This window comes from Oryx dammah, unplaced genomic scaffold (assembly GCF_014754425.2).
Source record: "Oryx dammah isolate SB20612 unplaced genomic scaffold, SCBI_Odam_1.1 HiC_scaffold_11229, whole genome shotgun sequence".
Taxonomy (NCBI): Eukaryota; Metazoa; Chordata; class Mammalia; order Artiodactyla; family Bovidae; genus Oryx; species Oryx dammah.
In genome coordinates this window covers 2226429-2253913 of record NW_024080622.1, presented here as the reverse complement: position 1 = coordinate 2253913, position 27485 = coordinate 2226429, and the positions used below count along the sequence as shown (strand labels likewise).

Sequence of the window (27485 nt, the reverse complement as noted above, 5' to 3'; positions counted from 1 at the left end):
ATGAATTGGAGCATGCCAGGCCTCCCTGTCCATCACCATCTCCCAGAGTTCACTCAAACTCACGTCCATCTAGTCGGTGATGCCATCCAGCCATCTCATCCTCCATCGTTCCCTTTTCCTTCTGCCCCCAATCCCTCCCAGCATCAGAGTCTTTTTCAATGAGTCAACTCTTCGCATGAGGTGGCCAAAGGACTGGAGTTTCAGCTTTAGCAACATTCCTTCCAAAGAACACCCAGGACTGATCTCCTTTAGAATGGACTGGTTGGATCTCCTTGCAGTCCAAGGGACTCTCAAGAGTCTTCTCCAACACCACACTTCAAAAGCCTCAATTCTTTGGCGCTCAGCTTTCTTCATAGTCCAAATCTCACATCCATACATGACAACTGGAAAAACCATAGCCTTGACTAGACGGACCTTTGTTGGCAAAGTAATGTTTCTGCTTTTGAATATGCTATCTAGATTGGTCATAACTTTCCTTCCAAGGAGTAAGAGTCTTTTAATTTCATGGCTGCAATCACCATCTGCAGTGATTTTGGAGCCCCCAAAAATAAAGTCTGACACTGTTTCCACTGTTTCTCCATCTATTTCCCATGAAGTGATGGGGCCGGATGCCATGATCTTTGTTTTCTGAATATTGAGCTTTAAGCCAACTTTTTTTACTCTCCTCTTTCACTTTCATCAAGAGGCTTTTTAGTTCCTCTTCACTTTCTGCCATAAGGGTGGTGTCATCTGCATATCTGAGGTTATTGATATTTCTCCCAGCAATCCTGATTCCAGCTTGTGCTTCTTCCAGTCCAGCATTTCTCATGATGTACTCTGCATAGAAGTTAAATAAGCAGAGTGACAGTATACAGCCTTGACGTACTCCTTTTCCTATTTGGGACCAGTCTGTTGTTCCATGTCCAGTTCTAACTGTTGCTTCCTGACCTGCATATAGGTTTCTCAAGAAGCAGGTCAGGTGGTCTGGTATTCCCATCTTTAGTTGTGTCCAACTCTTTTTGACCCCATGAACTGTATGTAGCCCACCAGGCTCCTCTGTCCAAGGGATTTCCTAAGTAAGAATGCTGGAGTGGGTTGCCATTTCCTTCTTCAGGGGGTCTTCCTGACACAGGGATTGAATCTGCGTCTTCTTCATTGCAGGCAGATTCTTTACCGACTGAGCCACCAGGGAAACCTATTCAGTAAAGACACAATAAAATACTAACAGCAGTTCTCTATGGTTTTAAGACCATAATTGGGTATGGTTTATATCTATTTTCTAATTTTTTTCAATGAATATTTACTAGTTTGGTAAAATTTTTACTTCTAAGTGTAGTTTTGAAGAGATATTTCTAAAATCTCTTCAGAGTTGCAAAACTTTCCTTTTACTTTTAAAATAGAACTGTTTTCATGTCAAGAAATGGGACTGTTCCCTTCAGAAGGAACAGTCATTTTTGAAATGATGGCCATTAGTTCTATAGTTGGGTCATCTTACTCTTGTTCCTTCACCTACTACATTTAGAAATGCCTTCACTTCTACAATGATACACAAAAGTACACAAAATAGACACTTTCAGTCACATAATTTGTTGTAGTACACAGACCTCATCACCCCTGGCCTCATGGAGCTTCTATAATACAATAACTACCCACTGGGAAAGTCTGAAGGAACATAGTCAAACTAAAGAGTGTGGTCGATCCTCTTTGGTAATCTGGGGCTGTAGCATTATGTTGACTGAAGATTTCTACAGCATCACCTTCATATAATTAGAAACTGGTTTAGAACAGTGTTCTCAAACAGAGACACTGGATCATTCATGCAGCATGTTGTTCAGATGTGGGTTAATTTGTTAAACTAAAGATTAAGTTTCAGGAAGTAGAATCAGATATCCCCCCAGGAAGCACACCAGCATCATTTGCTCAAATGTCCCGTCCCTGACCCCCAGGAAGCTCTCTAATCCTTGCCCTGCAGAAGAACTGTATACCTGTCTTGGACAGATGCTCATAATCATATACATTTAACAATGGCTTTATATAGGGAGGGGTTGAGGGAGGATGGTGCATGATTTTAATGTTTACTTTAAACTTCTTTCTATCAGAGAGTCATTTACCTCATCAAAATTTATTCACTCAGTTTTTCGAAAATAGCTTTTGAGCAAACACTCAGTATAGTCAGCTTACTGGGTTCTGAGGTATTAGGGTGTTTAAAATAATGAGAAGAGAAGAAAGGCATAAATTACTAATCATAATGCCATGCTAAAATTAAGGCACATTTATAAAGAACTATGTAATGGAAGAGCAAAATAATTCTGTCAAGAATTATTTGGAGGTGGGATATGGTTCAGGAAGTGCTTCAAAGATGAAGTCACAGTTTGAGCTAATTCTTAAAGGGTGAACCAGGGTTCACCAAAGGAAAGAGCTCAGGTGACAGAAAAGAGCAGGAATGGAGAATCGGTGATTGATTAACAGCAGGTAATAATTTTCTGGGACATATATTGGCAATTACCCTTACAAGATAAACCTGCTCACTTTGCTGTTAAAAAGGCAGGATAGTTTAATGAGCATGGGTGTTGGTGCTAGTATGCATGCATGTTAAGTTGCTTCAGTTCAGTTCAGTTCAGTCGCTCAGTCATGTCCGACTCTGCGACCCCATGAATTGCAGCACTCCAGTTGTGTTCAACTGTGTGACCCCATGGACTGCAGCCTGTCAGGCTCCTCTGTTTATGAGATTCTCCAGGCAAGAACATTGGTGTGGGTTGCCATACCCTCCTCCAGGGGGATCTTCCCAACCCAGGGATTGAACCTGTGTCTCTTATATCTACCTGCATTGGCAAGCAAGCTCTTTATCATTAGTGCTACCTGGGAAGCTCTTGTGCTTATATAAAGAAATACTATGAGATACTGAGGAATACGCAAAGTGCTTGGTCAACTCACAGTCAGAGGAAAACACATACAAATGAGTGACATGTATTTCTGCCTCGTTATTCAAATCAAGGTTTGAATCCACACACCATCACCTGCCAGTTGTCTGCCCATAGACAAGTTTACCTTAAATTTTTAAACCTCAGCTTGTCATCTTAAAATGAGTAGAACACCTCCCATATCCTAGCTCACATAATTTGTATTTGTATTTAAAGAGAGAACATACACAAAGTAGATGTTCTATAAAGCTTGGTGGCACTCTCTCTTTCCTCCTTTCCACTTTGAAGGAAGAGGGCAGAGCTGTAACTATTTCAACTGCTTTTCTGTGTTTGGAAAAATTATTTTATTAATTTAAATTTCACCTGGATATTGCTTTAAATTATCTCACTTACCCAGAGTAATAAACTAATCATAAATTTAAATAAAAAGGAATTAAATTATATACATACATATAGATTTACATCATCACGTATAAAAAGAAATTCTCTACTGACCTACACCCCCCAAAATTTTGAAGACAGAAAAATATTTTCATTGAGAGCAGAGAGCTGAAAGCTATGATCACAGAGCTCCTGGTAGAATCACAGTCCATTGATTTGTGAATCTGGGAACAGTTAAGAAATTAGGAAGGCAGAGAAGGGGAGTGTGATATCACCATGGTGTTAACAGCCAGCTCTGACCCTCAGGCTGAAGGTAATGATTATGAGAAGAGCCGCTGTGAGGCCCAATCTGTTCCATCTACATACAGGCACTTAGCTCAGCATCACCTGCTGCTGCTGCTGCTGCTGCTGCTGCTAAGTCGCTTCAGTCGTGTCCGACTCTGTGTGACCCCATAGACGGCAGCCCACCAGGCTCCCCCGTCCCTGGGATTCTCCAGGCAAGAACACTGGAGTGGGTTGCCATTTCCTTCTCCAATGCATGAAAGTGAAAAGTTAAATTGAAGTTGCTCAGTCGTGTCCGACCCTCAGCGACCCCATGGACTGCAGCCTTCCAGGCTCCTCCGTCCATGGGATTTTCCAGGCAGGAGTATTGGAGTGAGGTGCCATTGCCTTCTCCTCAGCATCACCTGCAAGGCCTCCTAAAGGTTAAACAGAGAACCAGGCTCATCAGTGATGAGGTCCTGGGATGAAGCATGTGCCTGGGCTTGGATGAACACTCTCACTGCATGCGTGGATATGTAAAGGGAACACTGTATGTGCAAGGGCTCCTGGGGTAGCAAGTTGGAATGAGGAAATCATAAGTTAGGCAAGCATGGTTCAGGCTTCAACGATGCCCTGTGGCCTTGCTTCTCATCCCATGGTCCAGCTACTGGGAAGCATCACTAGCAGCAGAATGTGCCAGCCTCATGAACCCTGCTGTGAAGGATGTAGCACTGGAACTTTCCTAGAGGTCCAATGCTTAAGACATTGAGCTTCCAGTGCAAGGAGCATGGGTTTGATCCCTGGTTGGGGAACTAAGAGCCTGCATGCTGTGAAGTGTGGCTGAAAATAAAGACAAATATATCTTCTTAAAAGTTGCATCCCTTGGAATAGAGACTTGGAGAATAAAGTAAAATGTCAGAGATGCTAATGCTGATACCAGACTTAAAGCCAATTACCATGAAGAAGGAGCTGTACATGTGGCCTCTTCAGCCACATCTGACATTCAGATATGAGCACTAACCATTCATTTAACACTTACCCTGTGCTCCAGTTTGTGCTGGGAACTGTGGGGACATTAGGGCTTTAAAAAATAAGGTGCTTGTCAGCAATGACTATAAGCTGATACCTGACTCACATTAGCAGATGTCACCATCTTCCACTTAGTATTTCATTCCCGTCAACAAACTTTCTTCAACTTCCTCCTACTTGTCCAGTGGGGTGCCAGTGAGAGGGGCACAACTTCAAAGAGTTCGCCTCCTAGTGAGGAGGCAAAGAAGAGTATTAAGTATGGTATCAGGACACTGCACGTGTCATCAAGAGAAAAGATAATTGCCACAGGAAGACAGAAGATTGGGAAGAACTTGGACTGGAGGATATGGGAAGGCTTCATGGAAAATTTGGCCAATGAACTGAGACTTAAGAAAGCAGAAATGAAAGAAACATGTATTTGAGGGCAGAAGGGAAAAAAGATGCCTTCCAGACAGAGGAAACAAGAGCTAAGGAATAGGGATCTAAAGCAATATAGGGAGTTTCCAGGAGGAGAGGCACAAAGTGTCAAGACACAGAGTGAATGAAAATGGGAGGAGGGCCATGGGAGGCAAAGGTGGAAAAGAAATTGAGACTAGAATATGAAAAGCCTTGAATGCCACATTAGAACAGGTGGACTTTATAATGAAGAAATACTAATGAGATACTGAGAAGATTGTAAAAGTCTTGGTCAACTCACAGTCAGAGAAAAATACTTGCAAATAAGTAACATATATTTCTGCTTCAAACTGGAGGCTGCCATTGCCAGGGAGGTGGACTGAGCTGGGCAAATTTCAGATGTCATCAGAACTTTTCAGGAAACTCCTCCATGTATCACCAGGATTGACATCAGGGCAGTGATGGGGTCTCTGCTGCACCAAGCAGTCTTTGCTGACATGAAATATAGGCATGAATATTTGTGGGAAGAATGAGCAAATGAATAAGCTCTTTCCTGCTACCCAAGTTGGAATCAGATTCTCTCCCTGTTGAAGTTTTTGTTTATGTCACAACAAACTGCTACTTCTTGTAGCTATTTTTGTGTTCTTTTTCTTTCCTATGAGACTGTAAACAACTCCTGGGCAAGGACCAGTTTGTGGGTGCTTTGTACTCAGTGGTCACTTACTGAATAGTGTTTGAGTGTCTGGCAGATTAGTATGGCAGATGAATACTCTGGTGAAGTCACATGAATAAAAAGAGATTTAAAAAAATTTCCCATCTTTCCTTTTATTAGTTATGATCTATTTTTTTTGTTTCCAACTCAACAAAGGGGAATTATTCTCATTACCCCTTTATTTCTACATGATCTTCAATTCTGTATTAAATTATATTTATTTTAATTCTATCTTGCTGGTGAAGGAAAGATTCTAGGTAAGTGCACAACTCAACATTCAAAAAGCTAAGATCATGGCATCTGGTCCTATAACTTCACGGCAAATAGATGGGGAAAAAATGGAAAGAGTGACAGGCTTTATTTTATTGGGCTCAAAATCACTGTGGATGGTAACTGCAGCCATGAAATTAAAAGACACTTGCTCCTTGGAAGAAAAGCTATGACCAACCCAGACAGCATACTAAAAAGCAGAGACATCACTTTGCCAACAAAGGTCTATCTAGTCAAAGCTATGGTTTTCCAGTAGTCATGTGTGGATATGAGAGTTGGACCATAAAGAAGGCTGAGCATGAAAGAATTGATGATTTTGAACTGTGGTGCTGGAGAAGACTCTCAAGAGTCCCTTGGATTGCAAGGAGATTAAACCAGTCAATCCTCAAGGAAATTAACCCTGAATATTCATTGGAAAGACTGATACTGAAGCTGAAGCTCCAATACCTTGGCCACCTGACGCGAAGAGTTGACTCATTGGAAAAGACACTGATGCTGGGAAAGATTGAAGGCAGGAGGAGAAGGGGAGGACAGAGGATGAGATGGTTGGATGGCATCACCGACTCAATAGACATGAGTTTGAGCAAACTCTGTGAGATGGTGAAGGACAAGGAAGCCTGGCCTTCTGCAGTCCATGGAGTCACAAAGAGTTAGGCATGACTGAGCAACTGAGGAGAAGGCAATGGCACCCCACTCCAGTACTCTTGCCTGGCAAATCCCATGGACAGAAGAGCCTGGTGGGCTGCAGTCCATGGGGTCGCTAGGAGTTGGACACAACTGAATGACTTCACTTTCACTTTTCACTTTCATGCATTGGAAAAGGAAATGGCAACCCACTCCAGTATTCTTACCTGGAGAATCCCAGGGACGGGGGAGCCTGGTGGGCTGTCATCTATGGAGTTGCACAAAGTCGGACATGACTGAAGCAACTTAGCAGTAGAGCAATTGAACAACAAGATTCTCACAAAGGATAGCGTGTCATCAGCATACTACCTTCCTAAATAACTCTTTATTGACCAAGGGGTTTTTGAAGAAACTAGTGCCTGTGGTTGGCAGTTTGTTATGTAACTGGGTATTGAAATACTCTGGTTAATCATTCATTTTTAAAATATAATTTATCCTTATGTTCTGTGCAAAGTGCATCTCTTTTACCTTTTTTCTCTTCTTCCTTATAACATGAACTGAGGTATACTTTTTCAAATGAGCCTCTTGGGTTTAATTTTCCAGTGTAATTTGTCTCAGTAAACAATTTTCTGGACTTCTTCTGAGACCTCTCCTATCTTCTCTAACACTCTTCCCTAAAGGAGTATCTGCTCCCTATCTCCATTGCCCCTTTCATTGTATTCCCATGGATTTTTTTTCATTTAATACTAAAGCCTGATGAAAAAAATTAAGGTTTTTTATTAATAGAGTTTTCCTTTTTCTTTGGAAATTGACCTAAGCTCCACCAGCTTGTGATCCTGCTGCTCAATGTGATCTGTAGTTTCACGCACCCCATCTCTGCAGGTATTGAATTCAGATGGTTACCTGCTCTGCTCATTTGTTCTTTCTTCTAATAATTGACTCCAAGGTACTCTAAACATGGATTTGCAATTAAAACAATCTCTTGTCAGAAGTATAATGCTGACATTTAAAGCAAGGTGACATGCTGCCAATGACACTCTATCAGAAATTCTTGTTTATAGTAGAAGCATTTTACCTTTTTGCCTCAGAAGGTTTTTTTTTTTAATTTTAAGAAACTATGCATCCTCTATCATCTTTTAGGTTAATATTTAAATTTGCATGATAATTTTAAATAGAAAGGATTTCAGTTTATGGTATATTTGACATTTAAAAATAAACCTTTAATGTCACTGTGTTAAATGTACCCAGTGGACTCTAAATGCCATAGTGATAAGAAACTCCATCATCTTCCATTTGCACAAACATGAACAAGCTCTTTGTTAACAGATGGGATATTTTATATCCTTCCTTTTCTCTTAAAACAAGTGATTCTGTTTTATTTCTCTCACAGCATTTTAGCTTGCTTTAATATATATATTTATCCTGGAATATCTCTTATTAATTGCTTCATCTCTCAACATCATAAATATGTATGTAAATTTAAAATTCTATTTCTTATAGCTGTAAGGCTCTAAGTGTTAAAAATTTTTAATTTGGATTAAGTTGTCATGACTGTTGTTGTTGATACAGATTTGATCATTCCACTCACACACGTATATGTACACACACATAATACATTTTTATAATACAGTTTTATTAAGTGTAAAAATGCACTTTAGGAGATGATTCTCTTGTATCTGTGGGTGAATGTTACCTACTGCTAGAACAAAACAGTGGGCACAACCAACAATATTCCTAAATATTTCTTTACCAGCTGCTCATGTGTATGAGAATAGGGGAACTTGTGTTCCAGCAATTACTCCGTTCTTTGAACTCCTTTCAGAATGCCAAAATTCACAGAGTGATTTATCATCAGAAGCAGTTTTTTAATGTGGTGGCAGCTGACAATTCAATTCCTTTGTAGGAAGCAAATTACTGGAATCCATCTGACATAAAGTGATTTGTAACTCTGTCATGAGAGTCTTTCATTTGCCCAGTTTCTGGAAAGTACCCCATAAGGTTTTATCTTTATTAAAGGAGTTTTTACTGATATGTGTTACTTCTTCCCCTGGAGACACCTTGATCAATCCAACAAATTTAGAATGGATTGTAAAATGGAAATATTGAAAAAGCAAAAGAGTTCCAAAAAAATCTATTTCTGATTTATTGACTATGCCAAAGCCTTTGACTGTGTGGATCACAACAAACTGCGGAAAATTCTTCAAGAGATGGGAATACTGGACCACCTTACCTGCTTGCTCAGAAGTCTGTATGCCGGTCAAGAAGCAACAGTTAGAACCAGACATGGAACAATAGACTGGTTCTAATTTGGGAAAGGAGTACACCCAGGCTATATATTGTCACCATGTTTATTTAACTTATATGCAGGATACATCAAGAGAAATGCCCAGCTGGATGAAGCACAAGTTGGAATCGACGTTGCTGGGAGAAGTATCAATAACCTCAGGTATGCAAATGACACCACCCTTATGGCAGAAAGCAAAGAAAAACTAAACAGCCTCTTGATGAAAGTGAAAGAAGAGAGTGAAAAAGTTGGCTTAAAACTCAACATTCAGAAAACTAAGATGATGGCTTTGAGTCCCATCACTTCATGGCAAATAGATGGAGAAACAATGGAAACAGTGACAGACTTTATGTTTTGGGGCTTTAATATCAGTGCACATGGTGACTGTAGCCATGATATTAAAATATGCTTGCTCCTTGCCAGAAAAAGCTATGACCAACCTAGATAGCATATTAAAAAGCAAAGGCATTACTTTGCCAACAAAGGTCTGTCTCATCAAAGCTGTGGTTTTCCCAGTAGTCATGTAGGTATGTGAAAGTTGGACCATAAAGAAAACTGAGCGCTGAAGAACTGATGCTTTTGAACTGTGGTGTTGGAGAAGACTTTTTTTGGGGCGGGGGGGATGTTTATTTTTTTACTTTTTTTCATATTTTATTTTTCTATTTTTAACTATAAATTTATTTATTTTAATTGGAGGCTAGTTACTTTACAATATTGTATTGGTTTAGTTACTTTACAATATTGTATTGGTTTTGCCATACATCAACATGAATCCACCACGGGTGTACACGTGTTCCCCATTCTGGACTGCAAGGAATTCAAACCAGTCAATCCTAAAGGAAATCAACCCTGAATATTCATTGTAAGGACTGATGTTGAAGCTGATACTCCAATACTTTGGCCATCCGATGTGAAGAACTGACTCATTTGAAAAGACCCTGATGCTGGGAAAGATTGAAGGTGGGAGGAGAAGGGGACGACAGACGATGAGATGGTTGGATGGCATCACTGACTCAACAGGCATGAATTTGAGTAAGCTCTGGGAGTGGTGAAGGACAGGGAAGCCTGGCATGCTGCAGTCCATGGGGTCTCAAAGAGTTGGACATGACTGAGTGACTGAACTGAACTGATAATACATTTTTATAATACAATTTTATTAAGTGTAAAAACGCACTTTGGAGGATGTTTCTCTTGTATCTGTGGGTGAATGTTACCTACTGCTAGAACAAAACAGTGGGCACAACCAACAATATTCCTAAATATTTCTTTACCAGCTGCTCATGTGTATGAGAATAGGGGAACTTGTGTTCCAGCAATTACTTTGTTCTTTCAAACTCCTTTCAGAATGCCAAAATTCACAGAGTGATTTATCATCAGAAGCAGTTTTTTAATGTGGTGGCAGCTGACAATTCAATTCCTTTGTAGGAAGCAAATTACTGGAACCCATCTGACATAAAGTGATTTGTAACTCTGTCATGAGAGTCTTTCATTTGCCCAGTTTCTGGAAAGTACCCCATAAGGTTTTATCTTTATTAAAGGAGTTTTTACTGATATGTGTTACTTCTTCCCCTGGAGACACCTTGATCAATCCAACAAATTTAGAATGGATTGTAAAATGGAAACACTTTTGCCAAATTAATACTTTAAAAATATGAAATATTTTAAGTACTGTTAATATATTTATTTTTTGTATATTTTACAGTATTATCATTTAAATATTTTCATCAAAATTTGAAGATTTAATTCATTCAATTTATGAAAGACATCTACCAGCTTAACTGATAAAGATAGTCTCCATTATCAAACCCATTGAAAACTAATGTACTTTCTGTCCCAAAGTCCTGTTTTGTGTTTTCAATTTGAATAAACCAATGATACACATTCCCATGAGAACTGTCTCCCTTCTGAATTTAAAACATCCCAACACAGGTCCAAATACCCTAGAATACACAGAAGAACTGTAGCAAAAAGATCTTCAAGACCAAGATAATCACGATGGTGTGATCACTCACCTAGAGCCAGACATCCTGGAATGTGAAGTCAAGTGGGCCTTAGGAAACATCACTACGAACAAAGCTAGTGGAGGTGATGGAATTCCAGTTGAGCTATTTCAAATCCTGAAAGATGATGCTGTGAAATTGCTGCACTCAATAGGTCAGCAAATTTGGAAAACTCAGCAGTGGCCACAGGACTGGAAATGGTCAGTTTTCATTCCAATCCCAAAGAAAGGCAATGCCAAAGAATGCTCAAACTACCACACAATTGCACTCATCTCACATGCTAGTAAGGTAATGGTCAAAATTCTCCAAGCCAGGCTTCAGCAATACGTGAACTGTGAACTTTCAGATGTTCCAGCTGGTTTTAGAAAAGGCAGAGGAACCAGAGATCAAATTGCCAACATCCGCTGGATCATGGAAAAAGCAAAAGAGTTCCAGAAAAACATCTATTTCTGCTTTATTGACTATGCCAAAGCCTTGGACTGTGCGGATCACAATAAACTGTGGAAAATTCTGAAAGAGATGGGAATACCAGACCACCTGACCTGCCTCTTGAGAAATCTGTGTGCAGGTCAAGAAGAAACAGTTAGAACCAGACATGGAACAATAGACTGGTTTCAAATCAGGAAAGGAGTACACCCAGGCTATATATTGTCACCCTGATTATTTAACTTCTATGCAGAGTACATCATGAGAAACACTGGGCTGGAAGAAGCACAAGCTGGAATCAAGATTGACGGGAGAAATATCAATAATAACCTCAGATATGCAGATGACACCACCCTTATGGCAGAAAGTGAAAAGAAACTAAAAAGCCTCTGATGAAAGTGAAAGAGGGTGAAAAAGTTGGCTTAAAACTCAACATTCAGAAAACAAAGCTCATGGCATCTGGTTCCATCACTTCATGGGAAATAGATGGGGAAATGGTGAAACAGTGTCAGACTTTATTTTGGGGGGCTCCAAAATCACTGCAGATGGTGACTGCAGCCATGAAATTAAAAGACGCTTACTCCTTGGAAGAAAAGTTATGACCAACCTAGATAGCATATTCAAAAGCAGAGACATTACTTTGCCAACAAAGGTCCATCTAGTCAAGGCTATGGTTTTTCCAGTGGTCATGTATGGATGTGAGAGTTGGACTGTGAAGAAGGCTGAGAGCTGAAGAATTGATGCTTTTGAACTGTGGTGTTGGAGAAGACTCTTGAGAGTCCCTTGGACTGCAAGGAGATCCAACCAGTCCATTCTAAAGGAGATCAGCCCTGAGATTTCTTTGGAAGGAATGATGCTAAAGCTGAAGCTCCAGTACTTTGGCCACCTCATGCAAAGAGTTGACTCATTGGAAAGGACTCTGATGCTGGGAGGGATTGGGGGCAGGAGGAGAAGGGGACGACTGAGGATGAGATGGCTGGATGGCATCACTGACTCTATGGACGTGAGACTGAGTGAACTCCGGGAGTTGGTGATGGACAGGGAGGCCTGGTGTGCTGTGATTCATGGGGTCGCAAAGAGTCGGACATTACTGAGTGACTGAACTGAACTGAACTGAATGTCATTTGTATCCTTTTCAGAAAGAGACTGGGAGGAAGAAATGAGATTTACTTTTGTTTTGTGGGGTCTTGATTAAAGAAGGGCTTTTTTTTAAACCCTAATACTTCAAATTATCATTTTGCTTGTCTCAGGTTTTTTATACCAGAGTCAAAGATAAGGGATTACTCATTGGTTGAGTAAGGATGATGATATATACACATAAAGAGGAAAAGCTTGCTGTCAGCAGAGAAGAGGGATAAGAGAATCATCATGGTGCCATGGCCACAAGCACATTCTCAGGTAGGTCAGTTTTAGGAGAGTGTGTGGATGGGAGTCAAGGCTGTGGGAAATTATTTTCTAAAAATGTCAGGCCCATGTGCCCCTGGGGAATTGTTTGTCCTTCCTAAGATGTTTGGGACCCATTCTTGTTTCCTGAGAGTGGGCTGCCTATGGTGTTATGAAGGGTACAAGGGAGCTGGATAATTCCAACTTAATACATCATCAAAAGAGGGTTGTAGGACCAGAATATTTCTACCTTATAAATCAATAACTTTTTTCCCCATAGAATAACTTGATTTCTTATAAGATAATTTAGAAAACAATGTCTAGGTCACATAGTCTGTCATTATAACTTGAAGAATGGGATACTAACTTTCTCATGGTCCTCTCAGAACATTCACAATCCTGCATCATAAATACTATGAGTGAAAAGGCAGCACAAGGACAAAGTAAAATATAAATTTAGGACAAGAATAATGAGTCAGAATTATCATAGGCACCTCTAATGATGTTTGATGCTTAAAAAAACCCTGGGATATCAATTTTCTGCAACAAAAGACTGTGGGTCTTATTCATATTTTTAATTACAGGGATGTTTAGTAATTTAAAAAATCCTGGTCATCTTGGATGTTCAATAAACGCATTGTGATCACAAAAGAAAGTTTCCAAGCAGTTACGTGGTGTATTATTTATGAAGATAAAGAAAAATGTATTGTCTTTTAAAAAATTCCTGGCCACCAGCTATTACTTCAAGTAGAGAAAAACATCAAATTAGCTTGTACTTATTTTTTAGTCCATCACTTCACTGAGTTCCTCAGTGGGAATAGAATACACAGTGAAAAACAATACATTTCCACGATTCTTGAAGACAGATTTGTCACAGATATATATGAGCTCAAGAGCCATAGGCAGTGTAAAATCACATTTACTGCTTAGAAATAGATGGTTCATGCCTGTCAAAATAGGTTTTGCCAAGGGTTGGAGATCAAGATGGCAAAGTAGGGGGATGCTGAGCTCACTTTCAACCACAAACCCATCAAAAATGCACCTACATGTGGAACAATTCTCACTGAAAAGAAATTGGTGACTGGCAGAGAGACTCTTCTGCAATCAAGGCTGATGAAAAAGATCCAGACAGTGTACAGTAGGGAGGAGAAGTGATAATGTTGGATTCCACAACCTTAGGAGGGGACTCAGAAGAGGAAGGGGTTACATGGGCTCAGAGAGCATCCCTGGGAAGTGGGGTTTGAGCCATATATTGAGTACTGAAGCATGGGGCATGAAACTGAGAAGAATCTCCTTAGCTGGTCTGAAAACCAGTAGGATTTATAGGAGGGCTGTAAGAAACTGAGACTTTACTTCTGAAGATCACACAGGCACTTGCTTACTCTCAGGAAACTAGCAGCCAGTTTTCCACAGCTGTTCCACACATGCCAGGCCACTCTAGTTCCTGAGCAGTTCCCCACTAAGAAGAATGCTGCCATTGCCAAGGAGCATGAACACTTGAGGAGGAAAGAGCAGGCTTGTGGACACCACTGGCACTCATGAAAGTGAACAAAAGTGTTAGTCACTCAGTTGTGTCCAACTCATTGAGACTCCATGTGCTGTATCTTGCTAGGCTCCTCTGTCCATGAGATTTTCCAGGCAAGAATACTGGAGTGGATTGCCACTTCATCTCTAGGGGATTTTCCCAATCCAGGGATTGAACCCGAGTTTCCTACATTGTAGGCAGTCTTTACTGTCCAAGTCCCAGGGAAGCCTTGGCAGCAGCAAATCCAGAGTTGCCTGGAACCCTGTTTGACACATCAGAACCATCCCAGTGTACATTCCAGCTCCCATTGAGCCCCCATTTTGGCCCCTCTTGCTCCAGCATTGCTTCCCTCAAGGGTGACAGTGTCATTGCCAGGAATGGGAAGAGCATATACTTAGAGGGAATAGAACCAGCTCAGACCAGATATCAGGGTTTCTGCTCCAGAACCTTGGGAACCAACCTTGTCCTGATAGGGTAGTGATGGCCCTGAGGATAGGAGAAGCCCCAGTTCACCCCTGGCTCTGGCTCCAACCTCTCCAACTCCAGCCCCTCTTCTCACCAAGGTGATAGCTGCTAGCACACCTGGGGCAAGATGGGACTTTGGCTCATATCAGATCCAGCCAGCTTGCCCACCAAAGGCACTGGGCACATGCAGACTGCATAGGAACTCTCCTACAGAAGGACACTCTTTCAAGACTGGGACAGGAAACTGTTTCACCTAATTTCAGAGGTGAGAAATTACTAATCACAGAGACAGAGAAAGTAAAAATGAGAAATATGTTTCAAATGAAAGAACAAGTAAAAAAAAATCCTACAAAAACACCCAAATGAAACAGAGATAAAAATAATTTACCAGATAAAGAATTCAAAGCATTAGTAGTAAGAATAGTAATTGAACTTAGGAAAAGAATAAATAAACAAAATGAGAATTTAATAAGGAGCTAGACAATATGAAAAGTATCAACGAGAACTGAAGAATACAATAACTGAAATAAAAAAAAAACACTAGAAGGAGTTAACAGCAGAATTGGTGATACAGAAGAACACGTGTGATTGAAAAGATAGAATAATGGAAATCACTCAATTAGAATAGCAAAAAGAAAAACGAAACATGAGAACAGTTTAAGGGACATTTGGGACCTTTAGTATTCTAACATTTGCATTATAGTGGCTCCATATGGAAAAGAGAGAGAGAAAAGAAAAAAAATTTATTTGATGAAACTATGGCTGAAAAATTCACAAAATTGAAGGAAGAAGCAGATTTCCAGGTACAGGAAGAACAAAGAATCCCAAATAAGATAAACCCAAGGAGATCCACATGTTATAATTAAAATGGCAAAATTAAAGATATGGAAAAAATTCTATGGACAGCAAGAGAAAAACAGAGTCACATACAAGGTAAACCCCAAAGGGTATCAGATGACTTTTCTGCAGGAGATTTGCAGGCCAGAAGAGAGTAGCACGATGTATTTAAAGTGCTGAAAGAGTAAAAAACCTAAGACCTAGAATATCTTACCACTCAAGATTATCATTCAGAATTCAAGGACAGAAAAAAGAGCTTCTCATACAGGCAAACACTAAAATAACTTATCATCACTAACAGAGATCAAATTGCCAACATCTGCTGGATCATGGAAAAAGCAAGAGATTTCCAGAAAAAATCTGTTTCTGCTTTATTGACTACGCCAAAGCCTTTGACTGTGTGAATCACAACAAACTGCGGAAACTTCTTAAAGAGATGGGAATACCAGACCACCTGACCTGCCTCTTGATAAACCTATATGCAGGTCAGGAAGCAACAGTTAGAACTGGACATGGAACAACAGACTGGGTCCAAATAGGAAAAGGAGTATGTCAAGTCTGTATATTGTCACCCTGCTTATTTAACTTCTATGCAGAGTACATCATGAGAAACACTGGGCTGGATGAAGCACAAGCTGGAATCAGGATTGCTGGAAGAAATATCAATCACCTCAGATGTGCAGATGACACCACCCTTATGGCAGAAAGTGAAGAGGAACTAAAAAGCCTCTTGATGAAAGTGAAAGTGGAGAGTGAAAAAGTTGGCCTAAAGCTCAACATTCAGAAAACAAAGATCATGGCAGCTGGTCCCATCACTTCATGGGAAATAGATGGGGAAACAGTGGAAACAGTGGCTGACTTGATTTTCTGGACTCCAAAATCACTGCAGATGGTGATTGCAGCCATGAAATTAAAAGACGTTTACTCGTTGGAAGGAAAGTTATGACCAACCTAGATAGCATATTCAAAAGCAGAGACATTATTTTGTCAACAAAGGTCTGTCTAGTCAAGGATATGGTTTTTCCAGTGGTCATGTATGGATGTGAGAGTTGGACTATAAAGAAAGCTGAGCACCAAAGAACTGATGCCTTTGAAGTGTGGTGTTGGAGAAGACTCTTGAGAGTCCCTTGGACTGCAAGGAGATCCAACCAGTCAATCCTAAAGGCAATCAGTCCTGGGTGTTCATTGGAGAGATTGATGTTGAAGTTGAAAAGCCAATACTTTGGCCACCTGATGTGAAGTTCTGAGTCATTTGAAAAGACCCTGATGCTGGGAAAGAGTGAGGGCAGGAGGATAAAGGGAAGACAGAGGATGAGATGGTTGGATGGCATTACCGATTCAATGGACATGGGTTTGGGTGGACTCCAAGAGCTGGTGATGGACAGGGAGGCCTGGTGTGCTGCGGTCCATGGGGCTGCAAAGAGTCAGACATGACTGAGCAACTGAACAACAGCTATGACCATAACCAGTGGTTTCCGAGTTTTGAGAATCTGGGAATCACCTCCTGTGCTTGTTGTGAAGCAGGTCCCCTGAGGTATCCTCTATAAATTTTCACTTAATGGAGCTGGAGGCGGCCCAGAGATCTAAAAGTTTTATGGCAGGATGCAGAGAGCTAACTGCCATGCTTTCCAGCTGAACCCAGCTCCCTGGTAACTGAATATCCACTTGCAATTTAAGCTAAAATCCAGGGAAGAAAAAATTGAAATGTAGGCCTTCATCAATTGTTTCTGGTGTCTCAAACGATGGGTTCTATAATACTTTCTCAGTGAGTTTTCACAGCCCAATACTAAACACGCAGCCCCTTCTTCTTTCTGTAAAGTTACTGGTCTTTCTTCTTTCCCACCTCTTGTCATAATCTTAGTTCATATCTTGTAAGTGGTTTCCAGAGTCATCTTAGATCACTCAACCAATAAATAAAATCATCTGGTTTTTTGTGTTTTCCTCTAAACTAAGTCCCTCTGGCTCTTTATCATTCTGGTTGCTCTTATGTATTCCCTCTAGTACCAGGAACAAATAAGCAAATCATGACTACTTCACATCTCTGAAGTACCAAAGGAAGTGATTCACAGGAAAAAATGTGCCAGTACAAATACCAAAAAAGCAAGAGAGTTCCAGAAAAACACCTATTTCTGCTTTATTGGCTATGCCAAAGCCTTTGACTGTGTGGATCACAACAAACTGTGGAAAATTCTGAAAGAGATGGGCATACCAGACCACCTGACCTGCCTCTTGAGAAACCTGTATGCAGGTCAGGAAGCAACAGTTAGAACTGGACATGGGTGCTCGCTTCGGCAGCACATATACTAAAATTGGAACAATACAGGGAAGATTAGCATGGCCCCTGCACAAGGATGACATGCAAATTCATGAAGTGTTCAATATTTTTAGAATTCAGCACCACCAAACCAGCTCTCTAACAAATGCTAAAGGATATTCTCTAGATAGGAAACACAAAAAGGGTGTATAAACTCAAACCCAAAACAATAAAGTAAATGGCAATGGGATCATACATATCAATAATTACCTTAAATGTAAATGGGTTGAATGCCCCAACCAAAAGACAAAGACTGGCTGAATGGATAAAAAAACAAGACCTCTATATATGTTGTCTACAAGAGACCCACTTCAAAACAGGGGACACATACAGACTGAAAGTGAAAGGCTGGAAAAAGATATTCCATGCAAATAGAGAGCAAAAGAAAGCAGGAGTAGCAATACTCATATCAGATAAAAATAGACTTTAAAACAGGCTGTGAAAAGAGACAAAGAAGGACACTACATTATGATCAAAGGATCAGTCCAAGAAGAAGATATAACAATTATAAATATATATGCACCCAACATAGGAGCACCACAACATGTAAGACAAATGCTACCAAGTATGAAAGGGGAAATTAACAATAACACAATAATATTGGGAGACTTTAACATACCACTCACACCTATGGATAGATCAACTAAACAGAAAATTAACAAGGAAATGCAAACTTTAAATGATACCATAGACCAGTTAGACCTAATTGATATCTATTGGACATTTCACCCCAAAACAATGAATTTCACCTTTTTCTCAAGTGCACATGAACCTTCTCCAGGATAGATCACATCCTGGGCCATAAATCTAGCCTTGGTAAATTCAAAAAAATCAAAATCATTCCAAGCATCTTTTCTGACCACAATGCAGTAAGATTAGATCTCAATTACAAGGAAAACTATTAAAAATTCCAACACATGGAGGCTGAACAACACGCTTCTGAATAACCAACAGATCACAGAAGAAATAAAAAAAGAAATCAAAATATGCATAGAAACGAATGAAAATGAAAACACAACAACCCCAAACCTGTGGGACACTGTAAAAGCAGTGCTAAGGGGAAGGTGCATAGCAATACAGGCATACCTCAAGAAACAAGAAAAAAGTCAAATAAATAACCAGCCCTACACCCAAAGCAACTAGAAAAGGAAGAAATGAAGAACCCCAGGGTTAGTAGAAGGAAAGAAATCTTAAAAATTAGGGCAGAAATAAATGCAAAAACCCCCAAAAGAGACTGTAGCAAAAATCAACAAAGCCAAAAGCTGGTTCTTTGAAAGGATAAATAAAATTGACAAACCATTAGCCAGACTCATCAAGAAACAAAGGGATAAAAATCAAATCAATAAAATTAGAAATGAAAAAGGAGAGATCACAACAGACAACACAGAAATACAAAGGAGCATAAGAGACTACTATCAGCCAATAGAATGGACAATAAATGGACTATATGCCAATAAAATGGACAACGTGGAAGAAAAGGACAAATTCTTAGAAAAGTACAACTTTCCAAAACTGAACCAGGAAGAAATAGAAAATCTTAACAGACCCATCACAAGCATGGAAATTGAAACTGTAATCAGAAATCTTCCAGCAAACAAAAGCCCAGGTCCAGATGGCTTCACAGCTGAATTCTTCCAAAAATTTCGAGAAGAGCTAACACCTATCTGACTCAAACTCTTCCAGAAAATTGTAGAGGAAGGTAAACTTCCAAACTCATTCTATGAGGCCACCATCACCCTAACACCAAAACCTGACAAACATGCCACAAAAAAAGAAAACTACAGGCCAATATCACTGATGAACATAGATGCAAAAATCCTTAACAAAATTCTAGCAATCAGAATCCAACAACACATTAAAAAGATCATACACCATGACCAAGTGAGCTTTCTCTCAGGGATGCAGGGATTCTTCAATATCCACAAATCATTCAATGTAATACACCACATTAACAAATTGAAAAATAAAAGCATATGATTATCTCAATAGATGCAGAGAAGGCCTTTGACAAAATTCAACATCCATTTATGATAAAAATTCTCCAGAAAGCAGGAATAGAAGGAACATACCTCAACATAATAAAAGCTATATATGACAAACCCACAGCAAACATTATCCTCAATGGTGAAAATTTGAAAGCATTTCCCCTAAAGTTAGGAACAAGACAAGGGTGCCCACTTTCACTGCTACTATTCAACATGGTTCTGGAAGTTTTGGCCACAGCAATCAGAGCAGAAAAAGAAATAAAGGAATCCAAATTGGAAAAGAAGAAGCAAAACTCTCACTGTTTGCAGATGACATCATCCTCTACATAGAAAACCCTAAAGACTCCACCTGAAAATTACTAGAGCTAATCAATGAATATAGTAAAGTTGCAGGATATAAAATCAACACACAGAAATCCCTTGCATTCCTATACACTAATAATGAGAAAGTAGAAAAAGAAATTAAGGAAACAATTCCATTCACCATTGCAACAAAAAGAATAAAATACTTAGGAATATATCTACCTAAAGAAACTAAAGACCTATATATAGAAAACTAAAACACTGGTGAAAGAAATCAAAAAGGACACTAATAAATGGAGAAATATACCATGTTCATGGATTGGAAGAATCAATATAGTGAAAATGAGTATACTACCCAAAGCAATCTATAGATTCAATGCAATCCCTATCAAGCTACCAACGTTATTTTTCACAGAGCTAGAACAAATAATTTCACAATTTGTATGGAAATACAAAAAACCTCGAACAGCCAAAGCAATCTTGAGAAAGAAGAATGGAACTGGAGGAATCAACCTTCCTGACTTCAGGCTCTACTACAAAGCAACAGTCATCAAGACAGTATGGTACTGGCACAAAGACAGAAATATAGATCAATGGAACAAAATAGAAAGCCCAGAGATAAACCCATGCACCTATGGACACCTTATCTTTGACAAAGGAGGCAAGAATATACAATGGAGTAAAGACAATCTCTTTAACAAGTGGTGCTGGGAAAATTGGTCAACCACTTGTAAAAGAATGAAACTAGAACACTTTCTAACACAGCACACAAAAATAAACTCAAAATGGATTAAAGATCTAAACATAAGACCAGAAACTATAAAACTCCTAGAAGAGAACATGGGCAAAACACTCTCTGACATACATCACAGCAGGATCCTCTATGACCCACCACCCAGAATATTGGAAATAAAAGCAAAATTAAACAAATGGGACCTAATTAAACTTAAAAGCTTCTGCACAACAAAGGAAACTATAAGCAAGGTGAAAAGACAGCCTTCGGAATAGGAGAAAATAATAGCAAATGAAGTAACTGACAAACAATTAATCTCAAAAATATATAAGCAACTTCTGAAGCTCAATTCCAGAAAAATAAACGACCCAATCAAAAAGTGGGCCAAAGAACTAGACAGGCATTTCTCCAAAGAAGACATACAGATGGCTAACAAACACATGAAAAGATGCTCAACACCACTCATTATCAGAGAAATGCAAATCAAAACCACAATGAGGTACCATTTCAGGCCAGTCAGAATGGCTGCTATCCAAAAGTCTACAAGCAATAAATGCTGGAGAGGGTGTGGAGAAAAGGGAACCCTCTTACACGGTTGGTGGGAATGCAAACTAATACAGCCACTATGGAGAACAGTGTGGAGATTCCTTAAAAAATTGCAAATAGAACTGCCTTATGACCCAGCAATCTCACTGCTGGGTACACACCGAGGAAATCAGAACTGAAAGAGACTCATGTTCATTGCAGCACTGTTTATAATAGCCAGGACATGGAAGCAATCTAGATGTCCACCAGCAGATGAATGGATAAGAAAGCTGTGGTACATATACACAATGGAGTATTACTCAGCCATTAAAAAGAATACATTTGAATCAATTCTAATGAGGTGGATGAAACTGGAGCCAATTATACAGAGTGCAGTAAGCCATAAAGAAAAACACCAATACAGTATACTAACGCATATATATGGAATTTAGAAAGATGGCAATGATAACCCTGCATGCGAGAGAGCAAAAGAGACAGAGATGTATAGAACAGTCTTTTGGACTCTGTGGGAGAGGAAGAGGGTGGGATGATTTGGGAGAATGGCATTGAAACATGTATAATATCATATACGAACGAGTCGCCAGTCCAGGTTCAATGCATGATACTGGATGCTTGGGGTTGGTGCACTGGGACGACCCAGAGGGATGGTACGGGGAGGGAGGAAGGAGGGGCATTCAGGATGGGGAACACGTGTGTGTCTGTGGTGGATACAGGTTTATGTATGGCAAAACCAATACAATATTGTAAAGTAATTGACCTCCAACTAAAATAAATTTATTAAAAAAAAAAAAAAAGAACTGGACATGGAACAACAGACTGGTTCCAAACAGGAAAAGGAGTACATCAAGGCTGTATATTGTCACCCTGCTTATTTAACTTCTATGCAGAGTACATCATGAGAAACGCTGGGCTGGATAAAGCACAAGCTGAAATCAGGATTGTCTGGAGAAATATCAATAACCTCAGATATGCAGATGACACCACCCTTATGGCAGAAAGTGAAGAAGAACTCAAGAGCCTCTTGATGAAAGTGAAAGAGGAGAGTGAAAAAGTTAGCTTAAAGCTCAACATTCAGAAAACTAAGATCATGGCATCTGGTCCCATCACTTCACGGAAAATATATGGGGAAACAGTGGCTGACTTGATTTTTCTGGGCTCCACAATAACTGCAGATGGTGACTGCAGCCATGACATCAAAAGACGCTTACTCATTGGAAGGAAAGTTATGAGCAATCTAGACAGCATATTAAAAAGCAGAGATGTTTTGTCAACAAAGGTCCATCTAGTCAAGGCTATGGTTTTTCCAGTGGTTGTGTATGGATGTGAGAGCTGTACTGTGAAGAAAGCTGAGTACCGAAGAATTGATGCTTTTGAACTGTGGTGTTGGAGAAGACTCTTGAGAGTCCCTTGGACTGCAATTAGATCCAACCAGTCCATCCAAAGGAGATCAGTCCTGGGTGTTCATTGGAAGGATTGATGTTGAAGCTGAAACTCCAATAGTCTGGCCACCTGATGTGAAGAGCTGACTCATTGGAAAAGATCCTGATGCTGGGAAAGATTGAGGGCAGGAGGAGAAGGGGATGACAGAGGATGAGATGGTTGGATGGCACAACCGACTCAATGGGCATGTGTTTGGGTGGACTCTGGGAGTTGATGATGGACACGGAGGCCTGGCATGCTGCGGTTCATGGGGTTGCAAAGAGTTGGACACTGAGCGACTGAACTGAACTGAAGACAGTATTCCATGGCTACATCCCTCCTTTTATTTTATTTTATTTTTGTTTTACTTGAAATAAACGTGAACACTCCTTAGAGAAGGCTATAATGGAAAACAGTTCACTAATAGAAGACTTGGAGAGAACCCCTCTGATTGTGGATTGACCTTGGCAGGTATGGTCAAATCTATATGATTAGGTATGATGACTCTTAGGTATGATGACTCTAAGAAATTACTACCCTGGTAACAGTATTTCTACCCCCCGCCCCCGGCCCCTTCCACATACCCCCCTGGAGAGTCTGTACTGGGGCTGGTCTGCTTAGTCACTGTGAGGCCCAAGATGGAAGGGAGGAGGTGAGACTACTCTCAGCTCTATACAGAGTGAGCCATCTCCTAGAGTGAAGGTACTTGGGGAAAACGTCCCAACTCCGCAGTCCTCTCCTCGCGAACCACCCCAGGAGCTCAAAGAAGCACGGTACCAGGACCACGGAGCAGAGTGGGGTGGACAGTTGGGAGAGGAGGGAGGTGTAGAGGGGAAGGGGCAGCAAGATAGAGAAACTCTCCTCTAGCCAGACTCCCAGCTTCTGTCACCAGTACGTTTGAAGGTGAGGACGCAGAGCGGCCGGTAGGATATGTGGCTGGTGTTCTCGCCATTGCCTCCACCCTGCAATCCCGGAACCGGTGCTGCTTTCCTCCCACGCCCCGCCCCTCCGCCCGCGCCAGGCTGGTCTGACGCTCCGCTCGCCCGCACCGCGGTGAGGCGGCTAGAGTCTGCGCACAGGTGGAGGGGTCGCGGCGCAGGGCTGTGCAGAATAGTGGGGAGGGGGCACCGGGATCCTGTACGTTGTGCCCGAGATGCTCTCTGCCCTCATCATTTCCCCATTAAGGGTCTGCTGTGGGGACATTACCGGTGGGCACCTCACCGGTGGGCACCTCCAGGCCCCAGCCCAGGACGGGCTTAGCAGGTGCGCACCCGGAACCCCTGCCAGCGCTCCGGGAGAGGCAAGTGGCCGCCGCCGCCTGGGTCGTCCCTGGCTTTTCAGCACCCCGGACAACAGCAGCGGCCTCCGGGCCACGTTCTCCCTCCGGCTCCAAGCTCCTGTCTGGTCTCCGCCTCCGCCGTCTGCTTCCCCGGCTTTCTGTCCCCACCGCCCCGCGTCCCGCGGTTGCAGTCTCGGAGCGCGGGTGGAAACTGCAGGGAAATGAAGCTTCAAAGCGTCCTTCTGAAAACCGAGAGAGGGTCTCCCTGAGGTGGGCTTCCTGCTTGCGCTGCCCGGGTTTGTTCAGAGACGCCACCGGCAGTTTTCCTTTACCGCCCATTGCTCTGCTCGCCTTTTAAAGTCTCAGGTTCGATTTTTGGTTTGGGTTTGGGGCCTGCTGATTACTGAAATATTTTTCCTAATTTTATTTTCTAAAGTCTTGAGATGATGCGGGAGAGGCAGAGCAAATTCATCTTCTTTTTCAAGTGGTCTTTGCATCTGTTTGAACTGTTCCTGGCCTCATTATGCAAAGAACAGCTCAATTTCTCTAGCTAAACTTACCTGTCTGAATTTTCACAATGCCTTTCTTTTTTTCTTCTTCCTCTGAGTTTCCTATAACTTGAATGTTGGTGCATTTAATATTGTCCCCAAAGTCTATGAGGCTATCCTCAGTTCTTTTCATTCTTTTCCCTTTATTCTGCTCTTCAGCATTATTTCCACTATTCTATCTTCCAGCTCACTTATCCATTCTTCTGCCTCAGTTATTCTGCTACTGGTTCCTTCTAGAGTATTTTTAATTTCAGTAGTTTTGTTATTTATTTATCTCTGTTTGCTTATTCTTTATTTCTTCTATGTCCTTGGTGTTTTCTTAACTCTGTTAATTATTTCTTGCATTCTCTCCATTCTAAGTCTTTGGAACATCTTTAGTATCATTATTCTGGATTCTCTTTCAAATAGATTGCTTATATCCTCTTCATTTATTTATTTGGTCTTGTGAATTTCTAACTTTTTCATTTGTGATGTATTTCTCTGTCTTTTCATTTTTTTTCTAACTTGCTCCACTTAAGGTCTCCTTTTCCCAGGCTTCAGGGTTGTATTTTTCCTTCCTTTTGGGTTTTGACCTTGGAGGGAAAAGTTGGTTGAGTGATTTGTGTTGACTGCTTGTTTGGGGTGACTTGTGCCTGTGTTCTAGTGGGAGGAGATCAAGCAGATCAAGCTGGTAATTACAGAAATAATGGCACATATACATCCACTTCCATACACACAGTTATAACCAAAGTGTTCTAAAGAAAAGAGTACAAGAGATTGACTTGGTGGACAAGGGAAACCAAAAGTGATATCACCCAGTTAAAAGCAGAGCTAACTAATGTTCAATCTGGAAAACTGAGCCTGAGCAGATTGCCAACTGGGGAATATAGCAAAGAGAGCACAACAATTTAACTTACATGGTGAAAAAAGACAGTGAAGGAAAAAAAGAAGAGAAAGAAAGAAAAAAAGAGAAGGGAGAGAAAAGAGCAAAGGAGGGGGTGTGTGGGAGGGTAAAATAAAGGGAGAAAAGAAAAATAGAAAAGAAAAGATAAATAGACATATGTGAAAAAGATTTATATATTCAGGAATAGCTACAACTGGTAAAGAACTATAAAAAAGGTGGTAAAATACATCAAAAGCAAAATCAGAAAAATCACAAAAAAAAGAGTGAAAGAGAGAAAAAATATCTTGAAAAAGAGTTTTCTTTTTTTTAAAAAAATAACAAGAGATAACAAAGAAGAAAACTCCACCGCATCACAAAAAGCTAATGTGAAGGTAGAAATATGTAGGGGGAATATACAGTGTGATTTATAAGAAAAAAGTTCTCAATGTCATAGTTCTTCTTGTTGTGGAGTCTGCCCCCATGGATGGGGTTGGATTAGTGTCCTGTGATGTTTTCCTGGTTGGGAGAGCTTACGTCTGTGTTCTGGTTGATGGAGCTGGATCTCGTCTCTCTGAAGGGCAATGCAGTATTCAGTAGTAAGTTTTGGGGTGTCTATGGGTTCAGTATGTCTTTGGGCAGTCCTTCTGGCTTTGGCAGTGTTAGACATGTCTATTTCCACACCCACGTTGAAGTGACCCCCTTAGCATATCTTAATTGCCCCCTGCCCCCTACCTGTCCCTGGATTCTTTACCAGTGCTTCTGTTCCCCCATCCTGCCCTGCACTGAAGGCTGACGCTTGCTAGGTAGGGGCTTGTGTGGCTCTTTTCTTGGCCCCCTGGACCCTGCCCTCTGCATCACAGAGACTTGTGTGAAGTTCCTTCAGCCCCCTGAGCTCGCCCTCTATGTTACAGATCTTGTGTGCACTTGTCTCGGCTCCCTGGGCCTTCCCTGTATGTCACAGGACTTGTGTGTTCTACTTTTGGCTCCCTGGGTGTGCCCTCTGCACCACGAGGGTTGTGTGCACTGGAGAGGTTTTTATGCTATGCCTCTCTGAGCACCCCAGGCCCGCTCTCTGCACCACTGGGCTTCTGTGTGCTTCTCTTCATTCCCCAAGACTGCTATCTGGTGGGCCACAGTCTGTGAGCTGTTTATGGATTGAGAAGTACAGCTTTCTCTGGCTTCTGCCCTCTTAAGTCCCTACTTTGCCTGGCTTTCTGAGATTATGCAATTCCCTCTTGGGCCCCTCTGTGAGGAGGGAGCTTCCCAGTGCATAGGAACTCTTCCTGCTTCACAACTCCCTCTCTCCCTCACTGCACAAGTTCCTATCCAGAAGTTCTCCATCATTTCCCTTTTTATGTCTCCATCCTCTCTCCTACCTCATTCCAGGGAGCTTAGCCTGCCCCACTGGAAGCCTGGGGTCTTCTGCTATCACCTAGAGATTGCTTTGAAGGAGTTGTTCCATATCTTGATGAGTTTTTGATGTGTTTGTGGAGAGGCTGGTGATCTCCCCATCTTACTCTTCCACCATCTTCTTCTGCACCCTCTTCCTGGGTTTGTTTTTGTAGGTCTTTTTTTTCTCTTCCTCTTTTGTTCTCTTCTCTTGTGTTTCTTACCTGGAGAAGTTCCTTTAGCTCTTGTAAAGCTGATGTGGTGGTGCTGAATTCTCTTAGCTTTTGCTGTTTGTAAACCTTTTGATTTCTCTGTTGAATCTGAATGAGAGCTTGCTGGGTAAGTGTTCTTGGTTGTAGATATTTTCTTTTATCACTTTAAATATATCACGCCATGTATTCCTGTTAAATCATAGTTCCTCTTGCTTCTGATGTCTGCCCTCTGGTTAGTGAGGTTGGTCCAGAGGCTTGTTTATCCCCTTGATACAGGGATTGACTGGTGCTGTGGTGACCAGAGTCTGCTCTGGAGATTTATTGAGTCCTTCCCTTTCTCTGTGATTGTCACTTCCCTGTCAAAGTTGGGGTCTACTCCCTAGTTGTTGGGCTAGAGATGCC

The 27485-nt window shown here is 41.0% G+C and overlaps 1 non-coding gene across 1 annotated transcript; it reads left to right on the top strand.

Moving 5' to 3' along the window:
- The first annotated feature begins 17772 nt into the window (after positions 1–17772).
- LOC120861211 lies at positions 17773–17879 on the top strand. The gene has a single exon (XR_005720510.1). It is a non-coding gene; the product is annotated as a U6 spliceosomal RNA (small nuclear RNA).
- The last annotated feature ends 9606 nt before the right edge of the window (positions 17880–27485 follow it).